Source organism: Thermobia domestica, chromosome 9 (genome assembly GCF_964235325.1).
Source record: "Thermobia domestica chromosome 9, izTheDome1.hap1.1, whole genome shotgun sequence".
NCBI classification, from domain to species: domain Eukaryota; kingdom Metazoa; phylum Arthropoda; class Insecta; order Zygentoma; family Lepismatidae; genus Thermobia; species Thermobia domestica.
Window position 1 is genome coordinate 56151768 of NC_137462.1, and position 22579 is coordinate 56174346.

The window sequence follows — 22579 nt, forward strand, 5'->3', positions numbered from 1 at the left end:
CGTGGGACGTAAAACTCAAAGATTTCATTTTCATTTTTCTCTCGACCTTCAAGTTGAGATGGCTTTCTTCACAGGAGAAATACTAACATGTCTACAAAATGACATCTCTATGAACCTTTATTCGTACTGTCTGAGAATGTAACGTGTTTAGCAAACAGTTGATGAATACATAAGGTTTATCCTTAATATCGGTAAAAGATGTGACTGATCAAAAACAAACATTATTTTTTCTAGCAATTGTGGAATTGTTCTTAATTTTCTACTTATTCTACTATTACCGTTACTGCTAGAAATAATAATAATATTTTCGTTCGCCTTTTCCAACACGTTCCATATAAACGTTTAACCAAAATTTGTAAATTGGAACAAATCCTTACTATTTTCGTATGCATATTTTATTAAAATATCAATAGACTGAAATAGTGATGCCGCTATTTCCTTTCCGTTACCATGGTGATCGTCATGATTTTTTTCTATACAAACGCGTGAAGCGAATGGTGTGTTTTAAAGTTTAGCACAAATAAGGACAACGGATGTAAATTTACTTAAAATTATAAAATGTTTAAACAACTAATAAAGTTGGTGGAAATGGGTACAGATTTATAATATGGAAATGCATTTAGAAATCTACAAATATGAAATTTAAAAAATCATAAAGACTAATATCTAAAGAACTGACTTCTAAAACCGCCACATCTCTAAGTGATAAGGTAGAAATCAAATAATTAAGTAAACGGCATTATCATGTACGGTAATCCACCTTAAGAAGCAATTATACGCAGAATAAAACTTCCTAACGTGCAAATTGACAAATTGTCGCCACAAGGAGAATTCTAATAATATACGTTTTCTTAAAAAAGAAAAAAATCTTTTAGAACAATGTTAATTCTATTGGGACATTTACTTTTATGTCCATCCTTGATAATGCAAGTGCACAATATTAATCTCTACAGTATTACAAAAGAAAGGAGGGAAAAAGCAAGGCTTTGAAAATTTTCAATGCGGACTATCAGTGTATACGAGTCAGGTCTTTTCTTATATTCCCTATCAACTTTTTAGAAAATTAAAGAAAAGCATTTAGAAACATACAATAAGAAAACATCTAATTATGAATGGCTCAGCATATATTGGAAGCAACTATTAAACGTTAATCCTGTTCGTGTATGCAATGTTATGATACTTATATTAATGAATCAAAAATTTCCTAGAACTACTTTAAGGTTAATATTTGATTATACACAAGATTAGTATATTTGCTTTCTCTTTTTCTTTTTCTATATATGTTATTTTTTAAGTTTCATTGATTAGAAATATTCAAAAAGAAACAAATACTTCATTAACTCTAATGTTTGCAATTCCGAAATATTTCATAAGTTTTCGCTTTGCATTTAGGTCCTTTATTTATTTAGGCTACTTGTTTAGAAAAAAAATGTCGATCACAACGAAAAGGTTGTGATGTCATACTATTTCAGTCTATAGAACACATAAATAATCTACATTCTTTTACCCAAAGAAAGAGCGTTATTATCTATCGTGATGAATCCTACTTAGTTTCTGTTAAGGCATCAAAAGTTTCGATCTTCATATCGTCCAGGAGCTGGCACCTTCTCCTTCCCCCTCTTTCTCTTATAAGGCAATTCATGATTAGACAGTGTCCAAATCGGTATCCGGTCAAAACAACGCATGGACAAAAACAGTGCATGGACAAAAACCGCGCATGTAAATACCGCGTGAACAAAAACCGCACATGTAAATACCGCGTGGACAAAAACCGCGCAAAGACAAAAACAGCGCAAGCAAATACCGCGTGGACAAAAACCGCGCGTAAACACAAACCGCGAATGCAAATACCGCGTGAGCAAAAACAGACAACAGCCATAGACAAAAACCATAGATGAACATTTTGCACTAACCTCGCTCGCACCCGAGCTCATTCCTTTTAACTGAGCTCGCGCTCACTCAGGCTTGCGATCACTTACCTCAATTGGGCTCGCGCTTCCGACCATTTCCCTCGACTGTTCTCGCAATCACTCGCGCTCGCGGTCACTTGAGCTTGCGCTCGCCTCTCTCGACTGGGCTCGTACTCACTCGGGTTTGCATTCACACGATCAGGTCAAGATAGAAATTAGGTTTTGAACCACTGCCAGAGACTTTACAATTTTTATAGACATCCTTAGGAAATAGGAGTCAGGAACAATTACAGCATAAGTCCCGTAAGTTTGACAATCCAAATGTCTTTACTGTGTCTCAGGTGGCATAATTGACAGGCACTCTTCGTAGTTAAATCGGTATAAGGACAAAATCAGTGCATGGACAGAAACCACGCAAGGACAAAAATAGCACATGCAAATACCGCGTGAGCGAAAACAGCCCGTGGAAAAAAGCACAGATGAACATTTTGTACTAGGCTCGCTCGCGCTCGAGCTAAGTTTTTTCAACTGGGCTCGCGCTGACTTGGGCTCGAGATCACTTACCTCAATTGGTCTCGCGCTTCCGACCACTTTCCTCGACTGTTTTCACAATCACTCGTGCTCGCGGTCAGTGCGGCTCACGCTCACCTGTCTTGACTGGGCTCGTACTTACTCGGAGTTGCACTCTTACGAGCGGGTCAAGATAGGAATTACGTTGAGAACCACTACTACAGACTGTTTACAATTTTTATAGACATCCTTAGTAAGAGGAGTCAGGAACAATTACAGCAGAAAAAGAAAGAATTTTTATTTTATTTATTTAAAGAAAGAAGAAAATTTAATATATAGTGTTTATCCAATATATTAAAACATACTTAAAAATACATAAACATATTAAATTAAAAAATAACAATATACAAAATATTAATGGAATAAAGTAAAAGAATAAGGAAAAGTAAACTGCTACAGAAATCAACAAGTCAAATTTCCTATTTGTAAGTGTTATTAATTCTCCAAAGGGAATCGGACTTCCTAGATTCCCTTTATTAATAGAGTTTAACGTACCCGGCATTCAGAGATGACATGATTTCGAACTTCCAGAAGTCATGTCTATCTTCCGGTGTCGGGCAGATTAATTCAGTGCACTTATTTATATATTGCGAAAATTTTTGAATTTCTTGTGTAAAGAATAAAGAAAAGAGAAAAAAGCTCACATAATCAACAGCTTGTGTGTGAGCCTGATTCTAGTATTTTATTTCCTTATCGCAACATATAAGTTTTATAATTCTTACTTTCAGTTAACAATAGTTTAAAAAAAATACTTTTGGATTGTTTTAACCACTGTAAAATTAACCTTTTATATACTTTAAAATTACTTTCTTCTTTGATTCGGAGTGGGAGTAGCAGTATAAATCATCTAAACTCTGTAATATGTTTGATATTGAGTTATAGATTTACTCGTTGCTTTAAATTCTAAATTTTTGTTTGTCATATTTCTGGTTATGTACATGTTTTATTCCGTCCCATTTGTTTCTATTTTTTTTAACATATGTTAATACGTTCTGCGAATATAATTTTGGAAGTCGTAACCCTGAAAATTGGGCATAAAATATATCTAGTCAATGGTTGTCAGATTTTGTAAACGAAAAACCGGGACATCAATCTCAGGCTATACAGGGTGATTCACGAAATCCGTAACAGGACCTTAACTGAGGTCCTAGTATACAGAAATCTTAAAAAATTACCAAAGTGCATATGCTGAATTCGAATGGTTTCTGACATCAGGAGCGTCTCAGGAATTCCTCTATGGGGGAACAAGTTCAAAATTTTAAATGGAAACAAGGATTTATTTTGCCCTCATTGAAACAATCACTAAATTTTAAACAACTTTGAGAGGAAACACTTTGCCATGTCTCTTTCCGTTTGAGAGCTACACGAACTGATTAATACTTCAATGCGAGGATAGTAAATATATCACATACATGTCTTTTCCGATTATACACATACTAATATTGTAAGAAATGCCAGGTGAATTCGTTATCATATTATATTCCTACAATACATTTATAGACATGCGACATAATTTTGGACATGAGTGTACCGTAGGGAAGTTACGGGAATATGTTTCATATTTTTTCCCATATTGTAGCTCGGAGCCTATATGTTTAATATTTATTTCATTTAATTTTCTATTTTAATTATTTTGTTTTCTTGAAAAGCCAGAAATTATCCATTGAATTATTTTAACAGAATGAGGTTAAGAAATATTAAATAACAAAAACATTTCACAAGCTACAAGTTGTGTAGTTAGCTTTATGTAATGATTATATAACGCTGGCATCAAGAAAGACGTGATGCGGCACATTGTTGTAACTGATGTGAAAGAGACAAGAATTTGAAGTACTCATTACTTGGAAAGAATTAAGGAAATTTGATGTAACTAAATTTTGTAAATAATTGTTAACACAGACAATTTCGGAAATGTTAAAACTGCCAGTATCGCGTACGTAGACATTCTGGAGATTTTTATCACTGATCATCAATGAGGAAACTGAGAAACTTCCTGGAGAAAGAACATCACGCCTCTGACGTAGATGATGATGAAGCGGAATCCAGAAGCAAGGAAGCTCAACAAAACCAGAGAGTTGCTGGACTCGAGGATCAGTCGAGACGGTCGAGACAGTAGAGGCAGTCGAGGTAGTGGAGACGGTAGTCGAAGTCCGGAGAAGTTGGAGGGAAGAGAGTCACGTCAACGACGTGAGATTTGCGTGACGGAGTCAGATATAACAAGCGAGTTCAAACATCCAAGTACACGTTGACCGAGAGATACGAGCTGCGCTGTTCCGAGAATACCTAAGTTCACGAATGGTCGTTTAGGACTCCATAGAAGGACCTCGTTGACGCAAGGAGAAGGCCGAGCCCACTGACGTTCCAGGAGGTTGTATCTGCAGGCCCACATCGTCATCAGCACGCAAGGGCAAGTCCAAGAGCTATCAGGTATGTGTTCCTTCTTTGAATCTGTTATCGGTGGTATAATGTCCGGGAATGTCGCTATCATGATCTGGCAGGATTAACTTATCTACTCTAACACACACACACCTCACACTTTTAATATTCTGGCAAATGAAAATACATGAACATAATTCATTTTAAATCTGATTTGTTATTTCAAATATTTTACCTCCTACATGATTTAAGTAAGTTAGCTTATTTCCCGTTCATTCTAGATGGTGAACGGAAGGTAACTTCCCGTGTCATCATCACCAAATTTAGACACTGACACAGAGAGGTTCACAATATTTTATGATGATTGTATCTTCATGATTCTTTCAGGGTAGCCAGTTGAAATTTTGATCAGAGTGGAAGCCCCTGTCCACCTGTAGGTCTGGGGCTATAGTCCCCTAAGCTCTCCTTAATCCTTCCCTGGTTCAAATGTCAATATTTTCACACCCAGAATCGAATATTTTTTATGTAGATATTACCTTATTTGCAAATTGCAAATTTTATTTGAACTTTAATTTATAATTATATAATATGAAAACAACAACATAATACACGTTGCACTGTAATTTAAGTCAAACATAAAACTATCATTTTTGGTGTGCAAAAATAGTCGCCCCTCAAAAATGTCTGTGTCTCTCCTTTTCCCCGAAGAAATTAAAGTTGGCGTCGTCACTGTTGTAAAATTGTGCCTCAGAAGACAGCAGACAGGACGAAATAGTTTAAATGCGGTTAACAAGCAGCGACTGAGAGCAGTAGGTATTTCCATTCTTTACTAAAGTTCCAGCAATGAAGCGGTTCTTCGCTGGCAATTGAATTATAAAATAACTAGTAGTTAAAGCCCGTCATCAGAAAAAATACATTTTTTTCTATTGAAAGTAATATTCAAGAAATTATTGCCATAACATATGATCTCGCTTGAATATTTTTAAAAATCCATTTTTCCCCTCTGGATGCTCGACAACTTATAGGACGTATGTGAATGTCAAACTCCTGGTTGTTTCTTTAGTAAAATTAATTGGCTACACAAATCTTCCGAAAACCTTTCGTTTTTAGCTGAGACATACTATTTCTTGCACATTAATTTTTCAATCTGAAGAACCAAAACCGGGGCAAACAGGCGTCCCGAAAGCCTTTTTCAGGACACTTAATTCTATCACTGAAAACTGGGAAAGTCCCGGAAAACCGAGACGTCTGGCAATCCTAATCTAGTCTACTGTCAAGTCCTTGTTTTAAACATATTCTTACAATATTATTTTCTTGACCCATCAAAGGTTTTAAAAGAGTAGGGTAAGCAGCACCCCAAATTAATATACCATATATAAGTATACTATTTACAAGAGCATAATATACAGTGCGTAATATTTTTATGCTTACAATGTATCGTAATTGAACAAATTTATATAATAATTTTCATATAGAAGTATCTTAAGTTTGACAACCCAAATGTCTTTACTGTTGTTCAGGTTGCATAATTGACAGACCCGCTTCCCAGTTAAGTAGGTATAAGGCCAAAAACAGCGCATGGAAAAAAACCGCGCAAGCACAAAAACAGCGCATGAACAAAAACTGCGCAAGGACAAAAACAGCGCATGCAAATACCGCGTGAGCGAAAACAGCCCATGGACAAAAACTATTTTACACTAACCCATTAACGCCGTGCGTGATCATATGATCACAGCAGTTAGTATTTATGAAAATAAGCCTTTTATAGCATACTTTCAGTGGTTTCTTTACGCTTTGTGTGTTGACTACTAGGAGAAGGTTCTGTTAACGATATACAGACAAAACAAGTTCCACATTGCGGCGTGAATGTAACCTAGAGGTACAGATACCCGCAACGCGCCAGAAATACAAGAAAAATGGCATCGTCCTCGCAGTAAGTATTAAAATACAATCTTATATCTTATTCTTTCAAGTTATTTTCGGCTGGCTTATGTTTTAGAGATGTCAATAGTTGTTACAGATTACATTTCACTCATCTGAAAATATTTGGGTCATGGCCATTGACGTTTTCCATCAGTGTGATCATATGAACACGCAAGGCGTTTAAGTAGCTTCTTCTCTCTTACGTACGAACGTATAGGTGTCAATAATACAGTACAATTTTGTAGGTATATCAATTTAGAACAGTTTGTACATGCTTCCAGTTGACTTACTCTATTCTTTTTACTTTATATTATTATTATTATTATTATTATTATTATTATTATTATTATTATTATTATTATTATTATTATTATTATTATTTTGCAACTCCTGTTACTGGTAATTGTATGGTTTTCCATTTAGATACACAGGTCTTTCACTTCAACAAATTCTTGATATTTTAAAATCGGATGATGACGTGCATTACATGCAAGACATGCTGAACCTCCGAGACCTAACGTCTTTTCGGATGAAGATTCGGGAAAGGGGAATGGAAATGGACAAAATTACAGGGTGCCAACTTACCAGTCATGCTAAAGTTGTTTTTACAGATAATACTCGACTTGGTGAAGATGATGTAACAACTCTGTCGTTACAACTGCATTACGTGTAACGGAGTTCAACCTGTTTTTAATGAGCAAAATTTCCAAAATGAAAATAGGAAGTACTCGTTCGTATGAATTCGGAGAATATTAGCAAGCACATGAAACTTACTGATCAAATGGACCAGGATATCTCATATTATAGAATTAGAATCAAGTCCAAAATGTGGTGGTGGGAGCCTCTCTCTTGGATGATTGATGTATCGCAGGAATCGCATGGCTAATGTTGAGAAAAGCCAGAATAGGCATCTCACACTTAGAATTTGCAAGTCATATTGTAGAAACTTATTTGCAAAATTATAAAGCCATTCTATTAGATGCAGGGCTTCCAGATATTTCTGAGTCCAGCAGTCAACAACACCATGTAAGGGATGACGTTTATCTTTATGGGAGAAACCACTTAGTTGTTCAGTCTAAGCGTAAACGTTGTGTAAGTACACTGTGTTCAAACACAGTACCTACGAAATGTTTCAAATGTAGCATGGGTTTGTGCGCCTACCATTTTTTTTCAATTTCCATAAAGTCCCATAGATATTGGGCTCCATAACCTGACAATTCCATAGTCCAAATACTGTGTTTATTTTTGTCTTCTAAAGTGTAACAATTTCTAAGACAATAAATGTCTCTATTCTTTTCCATATGTGTTAATAATTTAACAAGGCATCCACTTAATCATGATATACGAAAGTACTTAAACGCCTAGCGTGTTCATATGATCACGGGGCACCCCAACAAAACCGCTTGCGTCACGAACTCAAAATTTCTCGTAAATGATCTTTACACCTAAATAACTCAAAATTACAAATTTCACCGAAAATAAAAACAAAAAAATAATTTCGGCGTTAATGGGCTAAGCTCGCTCGCGCTCGAGCTCATTCCTTTCAACTGGGTTCGTACTCACTCGGGCTCGCGATCACTTACCTCAATTCGGCTCGCGCTTCTGACCATTTCCCTCGATTGTTCTCGCAATCACGCGCTCGCGAATACTTGGGCTTGCGCTCACCTCTCTCGACTGGGCTCACTATTCTTAACTGGGCTCGCGCTGACTCGGGCTTATGCTCATTTGTCTTAACTCAGCTCGCACTCACTCGGGCTTGCGCTCATTTCCATCAACATGGCTTGTGCTCGCGATCAGTTCCTCAACTGGGCTCGCGATCACTTCCCCAAACTGGGCTCGCGCTCACACGAGGTCGCACTCAATTCTCTCCAATGGGCTGGCGCTCACTAAACGTAAGTCAGCTCGAGTTCACTTAGACTCGCGTTCAGTTCTCTCAACTGAGCTCGCGCTCACTCTGTAACTGCTCCAAATTTTTGTTTGATGTTTTTTCGCTTCAATGCAAATTCTGCGTTAGTGTACTTTGTGACGTTCATTTGGATTCGTACGGTTCGTATTGTGTATGCCTTCCGCTAATTGTACTGCCACCTGGTAGTACTGAAAGAAAGAAGAGTAGAAGAAAAGGAAGAGGAAAGTTAAGAGAGACTGAAAATTCTTTGTGTTGGTGCGTACGATGACTTAGCAAGGCTTGGCTGAACATAATATCTCGACAACAAAACCTATTCAAAATGTGAACTACGTAATATCTTTGAAAAGCTAAAGTTATATTTAATATTTTACAAATAATTTACAAAAGTGGTGATAAAAATATTAGTGTTTTTTGCAAGTGCCTTATAAGCTATTACTAAAGTAAATTTATACCACAACGTACTTCGTGACAAAAAGTGGTGGAGGACGAGATAGTTTTAGGTGAACAAAGGAATCGGCGGATATACTGTGTGGAGAATAGTTGTATGATACACCAATCACCGTAAAAATCACTAAATTATTCGAATTTCTTCGACCTAATTGTGGAATACTACAGTTATCATGTTTCTTGGGACGCATCGCTTCATAAATCGTCAGAAGTGACGTAAAGAACAATTATTGTAAGAAGATTCATCAGATTTAGAAAATGAAAGGACTCACACCGTGTAACCACGAACGTTCGCGTGCTTCGACGGACTAAGACTTTTTCTTGCAAGAAATTTCGAACTGTTACTACGAACTGACTGCGATATTGGGGCAAAGTAACTATGTGATTTATACAGTGTTTCAGTTACGTTTAACTATTATTAATAAATGGCACTGAAAGCATTTGTTTGTTCGTTCCTTTCCAGGAAGCATGACTAAGGTAAAACGAAACTGTGATATTTCATGTAATTGATTTGTGAAAGTGGGTGATGCTCTCACCTATTTTCTTTATTACATCTTAGGTCTTCTCACGGGTGAAACCGTCCGAATCTGGACAGTTACGGTAAACTGCGCCTTCCTGGATCATTGGACTATTGACGGAGGGACGAGCCTTCTGAACCTACTAGTAATATAGTGCAAAGCTGTATTACTTGGAGGTAAAGAAATGTTCGTACTCTGCGGGAACCGTCTAATGATGGGGCATGCCGGGCTGCGCGAAGCTGTACCGTAATAACTCAGACTCACGCTAAATTCCCTCAACTGGGCTCGCGGTCGGGATCACTTCTGTCAACTTAGCTCGAGCTCAGTCGGGCTCGCCATCACTTCCAGAAACTAGGCTCGCGCTCACCCGGGCTCGCTTTCAACTCTCCCGAATGGGCACGCCCTCAATATTCCTAAGTGACCTCTCGTTCACTCGGACTCGCGCTCACTTCTCTCAACTGAGCTTGCGCTCACTGAAGCTCGCGATCACTTCTCACAACTGGGCTCACACTCACTCGAACTCGCGCTTACTTATATCATTGAGGCTCGGACTCTAGTTCATGCTCAATTATTCAGCCCGAGCCCGATTGAGCATGAGTGCCGAGCTCACGAGCGTCGGGCTCGCTAGTTTTGACCACAGCCCTGCAAACCCAGGCTCGAAGAGAACCCTGCCCGGCCCAGATGGATCTATATTCTGCGCCAGGCTCGGTCCGAATGTCGAGCCGGACACAAACGGGCCAGGCGTAACCTGCCTGAGAACAACTAAGTCTGATAAGTAAACTCAATCCTTCAATATGCAATGGAAAATGAGAAATGTGTCGTCATAATATTGCAATGTCTATTTGTCCTTCTCGAATAGGAAAATCGTGTGAAAGGTTACCCAAGGTTTGTTTTCTATATCCCTATTCTGTCTGTCTATTTGTTATCTGTGCTTGCTCTGTCCAGCCATGTTTATTATACAATAATACAGCTCATGGACGTAAAAGTTTTATACTACACTCATTAGTGCATTACGAGTAACAGAGAAGATATGTAAAACTGCTAACAAACTATATGTAATACTAATACTACAACTACTACTGTTAATATTACTATTACTATTACGAATGCTAGTGCTAATTCCACTATTGCTGCCACTGTTTCTACTGTGACTACTACAACTACTGCTACTACCCATTACAATACTAATACGAAAGCAAATACCACTACTGCTATTACTAGTAATACGAAAACAAAACAATGAAAATGAAATCTTTGAGTTTTACGTCCCACAGTTATACCGGCCAGGCTAAAGGAGACGGTGATGATGAGAAATAAATGAATTGGTGGAATGAATAGTGGGAGGAAACGGGAGAAAGCCGAGAAAACCCTCCACACGGTGTTTGTCCACGACGAAGTTCACTTGGCGAGAGCTGGGATCAAACCAGGGACCCCATGCACCAGAGGTGAACGCTCAACCACTGAGCAACCGTTCCAGGAACACCTAATCAACCCAGCGTATTGGTGATTTTTTGATCATTATATTTTGTTATATTTGTAGTATCATACTATAAACAATACAGGAACATGTAACAAAATTTGGTATTTGCCTTGCTAATTGAACATTAGTGCAAATTGCATTGATCTTATGAGCATGCCAGTTCACGGTTTTGATCTCCGTAGTCTAATGGTAGAGTACCAAATTCTACTTAGTAGGTCAAGTACTTTATCATATGTTCTTTAGGTAGGTAAGTCTCAGGCCGTATGGATGGTGATGGGATGAATTCGTGGAATGAAAACAGTGGGAGGAAACGGGACACCCACGTACACGGTGTTTGTCCTCCACAAATCCCATATAGCACGAGCTGGGATTAATCCGACGACCTCTAGCACCAGATGTGAGTGCTTTACCTACTGAGCCACCGTTGTTACTCGTAGATCAAGCATCTTGTCACATTCTACGCACACCGGCCATAATAACTAGCATTTCTCCGTTTTTTCTGTACTCAGAAGGTAAATTCTGTACCACCAGACATGTCAACTCTGACGGGAAGTCGTAGCAGTTGTAGTAGTATTAAGAGTGGTTTGTAGTAGTATTGGTAGAAGTAGTAGTAGTAGAAGTAGTAATAGTAGTAATATTACAGTACTTTGCAGTCTTGAATAGTCAGTTTTCCAAATACATTATGATTAACATAGGCTGACAACATTAGTTTCCGATCCGTCTTTCAGAGTGTTTGGGCCGGGCCGGGCCGGAAATAAATGTGCCCGGTTCGGCCCTTTAGCATTTCTGTCCGACCCTGAATGTGCCCGGCCCGGATCGGCCCGGTCCAGTTTGATATTACTTGAAACTATTTGCTATTTCCTGAAACGGGCAGGGCCGGGCCGGGTGATCTACCGGGTCAAACGGGCGCGCCCGGCCCGTGCAGGGCTCTGTTTGTATGTGCAGATGTACTGTGCAGTGCTTCCAACCATCTACCAAGATCCCATTGTTTCCGTACCAAACTGAATTGCTGCTGCCCTGCGAACCAAAGGTAGACACATGAAATATTAAGTAGGTGGTCATAATGTTCTGGCTAGCCAGTATCTATTCGTAGATGGTTGTTTTTTTTTTATAATCTTGAGCATTGAAAGACAAGAAAGTCAGAATGTTGATATTGACAAAGTAATCAACGAATACCTCTTCCACATGGTTTGTCGGTTTCGAAAATTGTGAGCAGGTTCCAGAAATTTTGATTGGTTTTGATAATTTACTTGTGAACATTTTATTCTTATTTATTTAGCAAAAATCTGTTTCTGTTGATATTATCTTAGTTCAATGTATAATTGCTTAATAATAATAAATTATTATACGCAATTTTTTCCATAATATGAACAAGTAGTGACTGACTAGATGGAACATCATAAGTCAAAACTGTATTTCTATAAATTTTAGGTGCCTTCATAAACTTGGTAGGAGAATCCTTTTTAATATTTTTGCGGGGAGGTCCATGCACTCTTAGTTAGACTACTGTAAATATGTAAAATAAATCATTAACATACGTAAAATACGTGAACATATTTTCAAGTGTATTTTATTTCTGCGTCATTTACTCAGTGAAAACTGTATATATGTTTCATTTATTTATGTTCCAGTTGCTTATTCTAGGTTGCTCTGAAAAAATTATGCATAACTGCAAAATTATTATCATTAGCTTGCCACAGACAGTTCAAATTTTCACAAGGAACAAACGAAAATGTATTCCAAGAAAGTAGAAATCGCATAATAATAATAATAATAATAATAATAATAATAATAATAATAATAATAATAATAATAATAATAATAATAATAATAATAATACAACCCTCAGTTACTGCCCTGAGGAATTTATCTAAGAAATTGGAACGTATCTACCCTGGACTCAACAATGCACCATCCAAGCATTTGCCTTAAGTAAGATCAAGGATAATCAGGAAAAAACATCAGTTAAGACGACATAAAATGATATTTAATTGCAAAATTGTGCAGAATTTGTATATATCGAACTCTAACTATTTGTTTTTGCCTTAAATAAAGATGCAAAATGAAATTTCCGTAGGTATAAATTATTAGAAAGGTGTATTGTTTCCCTTCTGCTGCCCTTTTATTTGAAGTCTCATAGTTAGTTAATTAAAAAATATGTAGGCGCGTCAGCAAAATGTAAAAATATGTACAGTAGACGGAAAATATGTAACGTAATTTTGATTTATGTCTCTCCTCACATCGAAATTTTCCAGCATTTCTGATTTTCACCAACGTACATACAAAGAAAAAATGTAAGAACATAAAATTCCGTGGCTTAGTTATAAGCTATCCTTAATACTCGTGATTCTGTTTTACTTCAAACAGAAATTCGGTCCTCATCTAGAGTATGTTTGTTTTTACTTTGCAAGCTTCCCGCCTAAAGGATGGATCTGTCTGCAATGCCTTGTTGCCACGCCAGGGTTGAGTTGAGAGTTTCAATACGCTAGGAAACAGCAAAACGCCACTCCTCTCGCAAATCACAGTAACACATTTCTCCGCTTGTGGCAACTAAACATTCCAAATACACATGGCCGTATTAACCCATCTGGAGGCCCGGGGCTAGAAAAAATATGTGACCACTGCTGACGTCGCTTAATAGATACATTTCTGTGAAAGTACAGTAGGAAAGTTAAGAAAATGTTTCATATTTGTGGTCATATTTTATCTTCTGATGATGATTGTATATTGTATAATTCTGGATCTGATGATTATTGTACCTTGATCAGAGTGGAGGCTCGGGGCTACAGCCCCTCTAAGACCCCCATTAATCATACCCTGCAAATACTCACCAAAAAGCTATGACTTCATTTGACGGTCTGGCTGACAACTAACGTCACCTACACGACAAAAGCAATAAGACGTCTATTGGATTAAAACGTTCACGTGAGTGCTAGCAGGAAATACTTTATAAGCCAACCGAGTGCATTGGCGGGAAGTGTGTCAAACGCACTCTAAACTCTTTCTGCCATTGTCCTACTTTTCAGCACCTCTGCGTATTATGGCAGTGCGCTGTTTTATTCCACGCTGTAATGGCATGCGCTGTTTTTGCCTTGCGCTGTTCTTGTCCTTGCGCGGTTTTTGTCCACACGGTATTTGCATGCGCGGTTTTTGTCCTTGCGCGGTTTTTGTCGCGCGGTATTTGCATGTGCGGTCTTTGTTCTTGTGCGGTTTTTGTCCTTGCGCGGTTTTTGTCCACGCGGGATTTGTGTGCGCTGTTTTTGTCCATCGCTATTATTGTTTGCAAGGTATTGACCTAGAACCGTCCAAATCAATTTATTTTCCTTTTCACTATCAACTTTAGTATTCTTCTTTCTTCATTCACTCTTCTCAGAACTTATTTGTCTTATTTTCTCTTTCCAGGTGATTTTTCCGTTCTTCTCCAAATCTACATCTCGAACCTTATTACAATATATATAATTGTAGTAAAACATGTGTGAAATTACAGTGATGTAAGTATGACTGACATGGAACATCCGTAAAATGTTGCACGCCGATTTCAACAAAATTTTGCAAGTAGATACTAGACACAAAATAAAGTGACTCGTATTTTTTGTTTTTGCGGAAAAACGGTTTGAAGGGGCCTAAAACTCTCCCGAAATATTTCCAAAAAACCTCGAAATCTCCAAAAAAAAAAAAAAAAAAAGAACAATTTGCAGAAACTAGATAGAAATTTAAGGAATACGGGTTTTTCTTTTGGGTAAGAAAACGGTTGCAGGGGGAACAACGGCCTCATTTAAGTTTCTCCAAAAATACTGACAAAGGCCAAAATTGACAAAAGGGCACAAGCAATTCCGAGGAAACTATGTATGCAGATACTAGACTTAAAAGTAAGAAATACGTATTTTTTCGTTTCTGAGGAAAACTGGTTTAAAGGGGCCTAAACCCCTCCCGAAATATTTTCAAAAAAGCTCGAAATCTCCAAAAGAACATGAACAATTTGCAGAAAAAAAAGGCATATACACATACTAGATAGAAAATTAAGGAATACGGGTTTTTTGTTTTCTGTGAGGAAACGGTTGAAGGGGGATCAACGGCCCCTATTCAAATATCTCCAAAAATAATGACAAAGGCCAAAATCGACAAAAGGGCAGAAGCGATTCCGAGGAAACTGTACATACAGATACTCCGTTTCCTCCCACTTTCTCGTTCTACCAATTCTTCCACCATCATTCAGCTGCTTTAATCATCGTCTTCCTTAGCCTACATTGCTTAATCGTTTGCCATTAAACTAAAATATTTCATTTTATATCAGCAGCGGGGCTATATGAGACGTGGACCTACTGAGAACGTGGAACCCGAACCACATGAGCTCCCACCGGGAATCGAACGCCGGATCTCCCACGCCAAAGGCGCGTACGCTAATCGCTTGGCCACGGGGAACTCGTTACTTTGATTAGGAAACATCCAACATTTTTAGGAAAAATTTAGTTTCTCACTATGTTGTAATAAAATTATAATATTTTTAGCATTGAATTTAAAGTTGTGACACTTTTGCAGTAATTCTAAACTTGTATTGCTATAGCACTGAGTCTACAGTTGTAATATTTTGCATTCCGTATTTTGATTCGTTTAGGCTGTAATTTGCATATAGCTGTTTTGCATTTGTGATGTATTTTCACACTTATTAATAGTAATTTTATTTAGTCTAATTTGTATGTGTATTTTGTATCTGAATTGCATTTATTGTGTGTTATATCTGTTAATTGTAATTTGCATTAGTTTAAAAGTGTAACATCCAGTGATTTTTTAAAGTTATATTTGTTAATAGCAGTATGCTTGTAATTTAAAATTGGAGTTATAACTTAAATTCATTTTATGTAATGCATTTAGTCTGATAATACAATCTCAGTTTTTAACTCCGCCCTCCCCCTGTTATAAAAATATAAGTGAGTCACTGAGTCGTTCAAATGAATCGACTCATTTTAGTGAGCGAATTATTGAGCGGCGATCTCAGAGGTGAATCGGTTTGCCCATTACTAGTCTCTCGTTTGGCGCTTTTTGCGCCAACTCGTTGGCAATATTTCTTTCTTTTAAAGACTATTAGTCTCATATCTCATGCAGCTAAAATTCTGCTCCGAATACTGAACAGAAGGTTATATGGAAGAACAAATAAAGATGTTGAGGAAGAGCAGTTCGGGTTCAGAAGAGGTAGGGGCACAAGAGATGCTATTGGATTATTAAGGGTGATTGGTGAAAGATTTATAGAAAAAGGGAAAGAGGTGTATGTTGTATTTATTGATCTAGAAAAGGCTTTCGACCGCGTGAATTGGGAATTGTTGTTGGGAGTTCTAACAAAGATAGGGTTGGAATGGAAAGATAGAAGACTCATAAGAAACTTATACATGAACCAACAAGTAAGTGTTAGAATAGGGGGAGAACTGACGGAAGAGAGTGCAATTGGAAGGGGAGTTCGACAAGGATGCTGCCTCTCGCCAACACTGTTTAATGTCTATCTAGAAGATATAGTGAAAAAGAGCCTACATGATGATGATGGCATTTCGGTAGGAGGTAGAATGATTAGATGCATAAGATTTGCAGACGATATGGCCCTTGTTGCAGAATCTGAAAAGAAAATCAATAAAATGTTAGAAAAAATGAGAAGGGGCTTTGAAGAATATGGGATGAAAATAAATGTTAGAAAGACAAAAGCCATGGTGATTGGAACAAAGGGGTCTGTGTCAAATATAAAAGTAGGAGGGGAGAAAATAGAACAAGTGAATAGTTTTCGATACCTGGGTAGTGTTCTTAGTAATGACATGAAATGCGAACGTGAAATAAAAGCAAGGATAGGAATGGCGAAAGAAGCCTTTAAAAGAAAGAAAAGTCTGTTTTGTGGGACCTTGAACAAAGAGTTGATAAAAAGACTCATAAAATGCTTCGTGTGGAGTGTTGTGCTGTATGGGGCGGAAACGTGGACATTGCGTAAGGGTGACGAAAATCGACTGGAAGCCTTCGAAATGTGGGTGTGGAGAAGAATGGAAAGAGTTAGTTGGGTCGAGCGGGAAACGAATGAGAGAGTGTTAGAAATGGTGGGTGAGAAAAGAACACTTTTAGATATTATTAGGAAGAGGAAGAGAAACTGGTTGGGACATTGCCTAAGAAGAGATTGCATCATGAGGGACGTCCTAGAGGGTATGGTGTCGGGAAAGAGAGGGAGGGGGCGAAGGAGACTACAATTAATGGACGATATTAAAACAGAAAGATCATACGCGAAGACGAAAAGGTTAGCGGAGGACCGTGGAGCATGGAAGCTTCACAGCTGCGGCAAGTGACCTGCCAATAAAGGCAGAATACCTATGATGATGACGTTGGCAATATTGCATTCACCTTTCCAGTGTTGCCAATTTGGGGGAAAAGTCGCTAAATCTAGGGGATTCGCCTTCCAGGATAGCGACAAAAAATAATTTTTCCGATTGGCGACTTTTTTGGTGATTTTGGAATGACGATTTGGCGACTTACTTACAAATCTAGCGACTTTTGTGCTGCGAACAACTTGTCCTAAAATAAGTACTATTAGCTCGAATCAGTTAAGATATATGTTTATTATCCTTTTGCTTATTTGACCCAGTGTAGATGTTGACGAGCTGGGAAAGTACATAACATCTCTATATTCCCGCTTTGATTGCTGTTATCTCTTATCTTTTACCGGGAACCAAGTCCAGCTTTTAATGTCCTTTAGTTTACAGAGCTTCCGTTCAGAGGCGCAAATAATACATTACCGATAGCAAACAGATTATCTGTAGAAGCATGAGTAGAAGGGAAGTAAGATTCTTTCTAGACATTTAATTTTGTTCATTTTTCTAAACTCATCTTTGATTTCGTTGAAGCAAAATTGATCATAAAGTTAAAAATATATAAAAAGGAAATTATTCTTAGTTGTATATGAGTCTTCCATATACGTTCTTGTAGCGTAGATAGTTCTATGGCGAAATTCCACGAAAAATTTTTTTAGCGACTTTTCACCCAAAATTGGAGTCATTTCATCTCCTATTTAGCGACTTTTTGTATCAACTTGTTGGCAACACTGCACCTTTCAAAACAACAACAAAAGCTCAGCTGGCGGCCGCGTCTCGGATTTAAAACCCTTTTATGCACGGGTTCCATTTACAAAAACAAGAGCAACAGAGACTATTTTGTTGAATTGTTTCTGGGAAGACGCGGTTGTCTCTTTTATTTTGGAGAGGAATATTTAGTTGAAGTATCAAAGTGATCGATCATACAGAGGTAGTTTTAACATTAAGAGCGTAAGAATAACATTGCTTCAACGCGGTCAAGTCCAAACATACGCAGGAAAAACAGCGTATAGCAAGGTGAGTGGAAATGTTCGTGCAGGTTAAATTTAGGAATGCCAGGAATCAAAGGGTCATCAGAAATAATCGTTGACAAATTCGTGCAGGTTTACTTTTAGCGCACCAAGCAAAATGATTGCTGAAATAAAAATAGTACAGTGCTGATTTACTTTTGGCACACCACATTTTGGAAGATTTACAGGTATAATTTAATACTTTGCATGAAAAGTAATATTTATAAAGAACAAATTTCTGCAAACTATAGAATTAAATAGAAAGTAATACATATGTATTTTATGTTTACAAGTGTAGGGTTACTAGTGTAAAATCATTACAAGTGCTTTATGACGGATAATATAAGTGAGTACATATGAAAGTTGACTTTATTAGGAACTATTTTAAACTGCAGAGAATGTTTGCACAGTGTATAGAAGATGTATTTTATGTTTACAAGTGGAGCGCTAGTAGCATGAGACCATGAGAAGTGCTATTGAAACTTGGGCTTAAGTTTAGAGTTGCCCCTCCAGTCTGAAGTTGCCCTTGGACTTTGAAACATACAAAAAAGTGCTTAAAGAATTAAAAATTGTTGCATTTCATTTAACTTCAGTACTCTGTGTTTCACAAAAATTTAAAATGTTTTCTTCATTATTTTTGCGCATCCGTTACACCTGTTCGCCATATTCGCAATATTTTACAACTACCATTCTGCTGAAACCTTCCGCAATGCTTCCGCATCCGGCAAATAGTACTAACTTCCACATATCTTTTCTCGTATTAAACATAACTCTCCTGCCGAACTTACATTCCTAAGTATCAAATAAAAACTTCAAATTATCATTTCTTACCTCATTTTTCCTGTAAATTTTCCTGATTTTTATAAAAAGCGGAGGGGTAACTCTAAACTTAACCCGAAACTTGCATCATTGCAACAATCCACTCGTATTCATTACACCTCGCTTACCCGTTTACCCACCGTCGCTAACGCTCGGGCTCCCAGCTTCGGAATGCACCCTGACTCGGTTGCATAGCTTTCGTGTTTTTAGTAGCTACTTAGCATAGACTGTTTTGCATTTTTGCACTATAGTTTTTATACATACGTCCGGATGCCGTATTTTTACGCAAATCGTAGAAGGATTGTGAATTTTGAACAATTGCTTATAATGGTCCTCTTGAATTTTATCTGTGCTATGTGAGCTATTTTCATGTCGCCAGCACAAATCAATTAGGAAACAAAAGGAAGAAAAATAGTTAGATGAATAATAATCTATTTTCAATAATTATTTGGAATGGCACGCCAGAAGTAAGACCAAGATTATTTCACTGTTTTCCTTCTTATTGTTCCCCAAAAGATTTACAATATGCGATATGAAAATATGTCACGTGGCGTGATTACAATTTAAGGGGGCCACCAGAAGACTTGTTGAAGAATTGCATTTTCCTCTTCGATTTTTCTCGGCTTCCGAATCTATAGCACAAAAATTACAGTGCACACCAAGCTGTGCTAGATGGCTACTAAGAACACGAATGCCATGTAACCGAGTCAGGGCAGGGTGAAACTGATATGTACGCGCAATAGCTCGAAGGTGCGTCGGCAACGGTGGGTGTATGTATAAACGAGGGTAGTGAAAAAAGTGGTTTTTGGCAATGATACTAAGTTTCGATAGCACTTGTTATGGTTTCATACTAGTAACGCTCCACTTGTAAACATAAGATACAGGTTCTGTACGCTTTGCAGATATAAGCCGCCGATAGGGAAGGTTTTAAAACACAGGCCCCCCATATAGATGATATTAGTGTTGATCAATGCCCAAGAGGATGGTGAACCTTTTGGTACTACATTGTAACCGGTGGCCAACTGGCCACCGTTCCCCAGATATTGGCCAAAAAGTTCCGATTTCGGGAGATTTAAGGAGCCATATTTCGGGAACCGTAAGCCATACAGAGATGATATTGGTGTTGTTCAATACTTAAGAGGATGGTGAATATTTTGTTAACAAATAGTACGCAGTGGTCACTGGTTATATCTTCATTTTCAATATATATATACGGTGATAAAAATGACAGCTCAATAAAGCTAATTCAACATATCCCCTAATACGCAGGTTCCAAATATTTAAATGTATTATCTATTGAACTTAATCAAATACATTTAATGTACAATTTCATATAAATTTCGAAAAGATCAATTTTTTTGTTAAAAAAAAAAAAAAAAAAAAAAAAAAAGAGCTGACGAAAAGGCCTTTGCTGCGTTTCCGGAAAGGGCATTGTTGTGTCTCCTAGTAAAAAAAAGAAACTTTTTTTTTTCTTTCACCACCAATTTGTAACTGCGGAATATCATACATGCTGTAGGTAAAACAATGAAAAAAGTAGAAGTTGATTCTTATTACTCTCTTTTTAATCAATATTCTTTACTATTAGAAAGAAGAAAAGACATTTTAGGAACTACCGATTTTTGTGCAAGTAAAGAATAACTTATGAAAGACTTTTCTTGTTTTGCAAAATGTTCTCTCAATTGGTTTCAAAGCGGTTGACTAACATATCGAGCCCTTGTAAGAAGAAATGAAAGTACGCTGGAATTATTGCGCTCTAAAAGGTTAATTTTTGGACCATTCCCCGTGGCAATTAAAACGCAATTCATGTAGCTTTCTTAACTCCACGGGAAGACAAATAACTAATACGTAGTCACGCCACGGCAAATATTATAAGGCACCATTTTTCCTATGAACCAGTAATACGTACAAAAACTTTACATTTCCAAATGAAACTATAAATTAGGTGGTCACTTCATAAAAGTGGGGGGGGGGGGCAAATGCCCCTCCTGACCCCTAATCGCCGTCCATGCATACATATAATGCAGACTGTTACTACCATTACAAATTTTTATTGTTTAAAAACATATGCGTGGTGAACCAGATTTTGATGTGTTTACCATAAAAAAATAAGAGGGTTATTTAAGCGAAGTCGAAAACGTTAAAACCTGTTGTCGAAGTGAGACGGTATGTGGTGGTATGCCATACCGCCTCTGGTTTTTCATTGATGAAGGCATACCGGATTTGTTTTTTCAGCGATCAAGACATACCGTCACGGGAGAGTAGATGGTAAATACTTTTAATAAATCAATTTTTATACACATTAATTGAATAGCTTTGCACGTAAAAAAGTTTATTTCTTACGTAGAAATAATTTCTAAGTTAACAAAACCGACATTTTTGTGAATTAGTCCCAGAAGCGACAGGAACTGTTATCTGTCATATGAGCGACCGATTCATTTACATTGAGATGATGGAAGATGATATGATTCCCTCTCGTGAAATATGTTTGCCTCTGGCGTTATTAGCGCCCGAACAACCTTGCTACGAAAAATGTACGTGCCAGTAATACAGTTCATTAAATATATTTTCCCTCTACAGTGAGTGCAAATAAAACTTATTTTAATTTTGAGTTAGATTTGACATAAAACATATCAAGTAACTTAGCGAGACAACAGGGACATTTCCATGAAAAGTATATTCTTATGTAATTATTGAAAATTCAGTTGTAATATCCCCTTTCTTCAAAAGCTCTGTTTTCTGTACTTAATTTGATTCAAATCTAATTACTCACTAAGCAAAGTAATATATTTTGTTTTGAAAAACTTAAACGTGTAACAGTTTCGCCAACTATCTACTTTTTAGACTTCCAAAGACACTGAATAAAATGAAAAAAAAAAGTCAATGATAAAAAACAGCTTTTGAGATCCTTTACATCTGATTGGCTATTCTCAACCAATCTCACCAATTACAATGCAGTTCACTCTAAACAATCCAAAAGGTAAACAAACTCTTTAAACTACTTTCCTCCCTATTGTAAGCTAATAAAACGTAAAGTAATTGCTTAATTTGCCTTCCTTCCTTGTTTTGACTTATACATAAAAGCTTGTCGTATAGCAGTCTGAAATAATCCCTTATAACTATACGAACTGTTAAGTCCTGCGAGAGATTTGTAACTTGTGTAATAATTTCTTCGAATACATTTTTTTTTTTTTTTTTTTTTTTTAGATTTCTTTGATATCCTCAAGTGGTGAACACCCTCTTTCCATGGGCGCCCGATATGAAGGCAGGGATCACCCCCTGGCTCAC

At 37.3% G+C, this 22579-nt stretch overlaps 1 protein-coding gene across 9 annotated transcripts in view; it reads left to right on the forward strand.

Annotated features, from left to right (window-relative positions):
* Positions 1-22579, forward strand: part of LOC145694669 (uncharacterized) — a 508204-nt gene that overhangs the window by 188691 nt on the left and 296934 nt on the right. For 3 of the 9 annotated variants that reach the window (XM_081771157.1, XM_081771155.1, XM_081771156.1), the window contains exon 1: positions 18188-18482. The exons of 1 other annotated variant lie outside the window; for it this stretch is intronic. The gene's annotated coding sequence lies outside the window, so the exon portion shown is untranslated. Of the gene's footprint in view, positions 1-18179; positions 18483-22579 lie in introns of those variants that run through there. 5 more of the 9 variants (XM_081771151.1, XM_081771150.1, XM_081771149.1 and 2 more) reach the window with 4 other exon arrangements.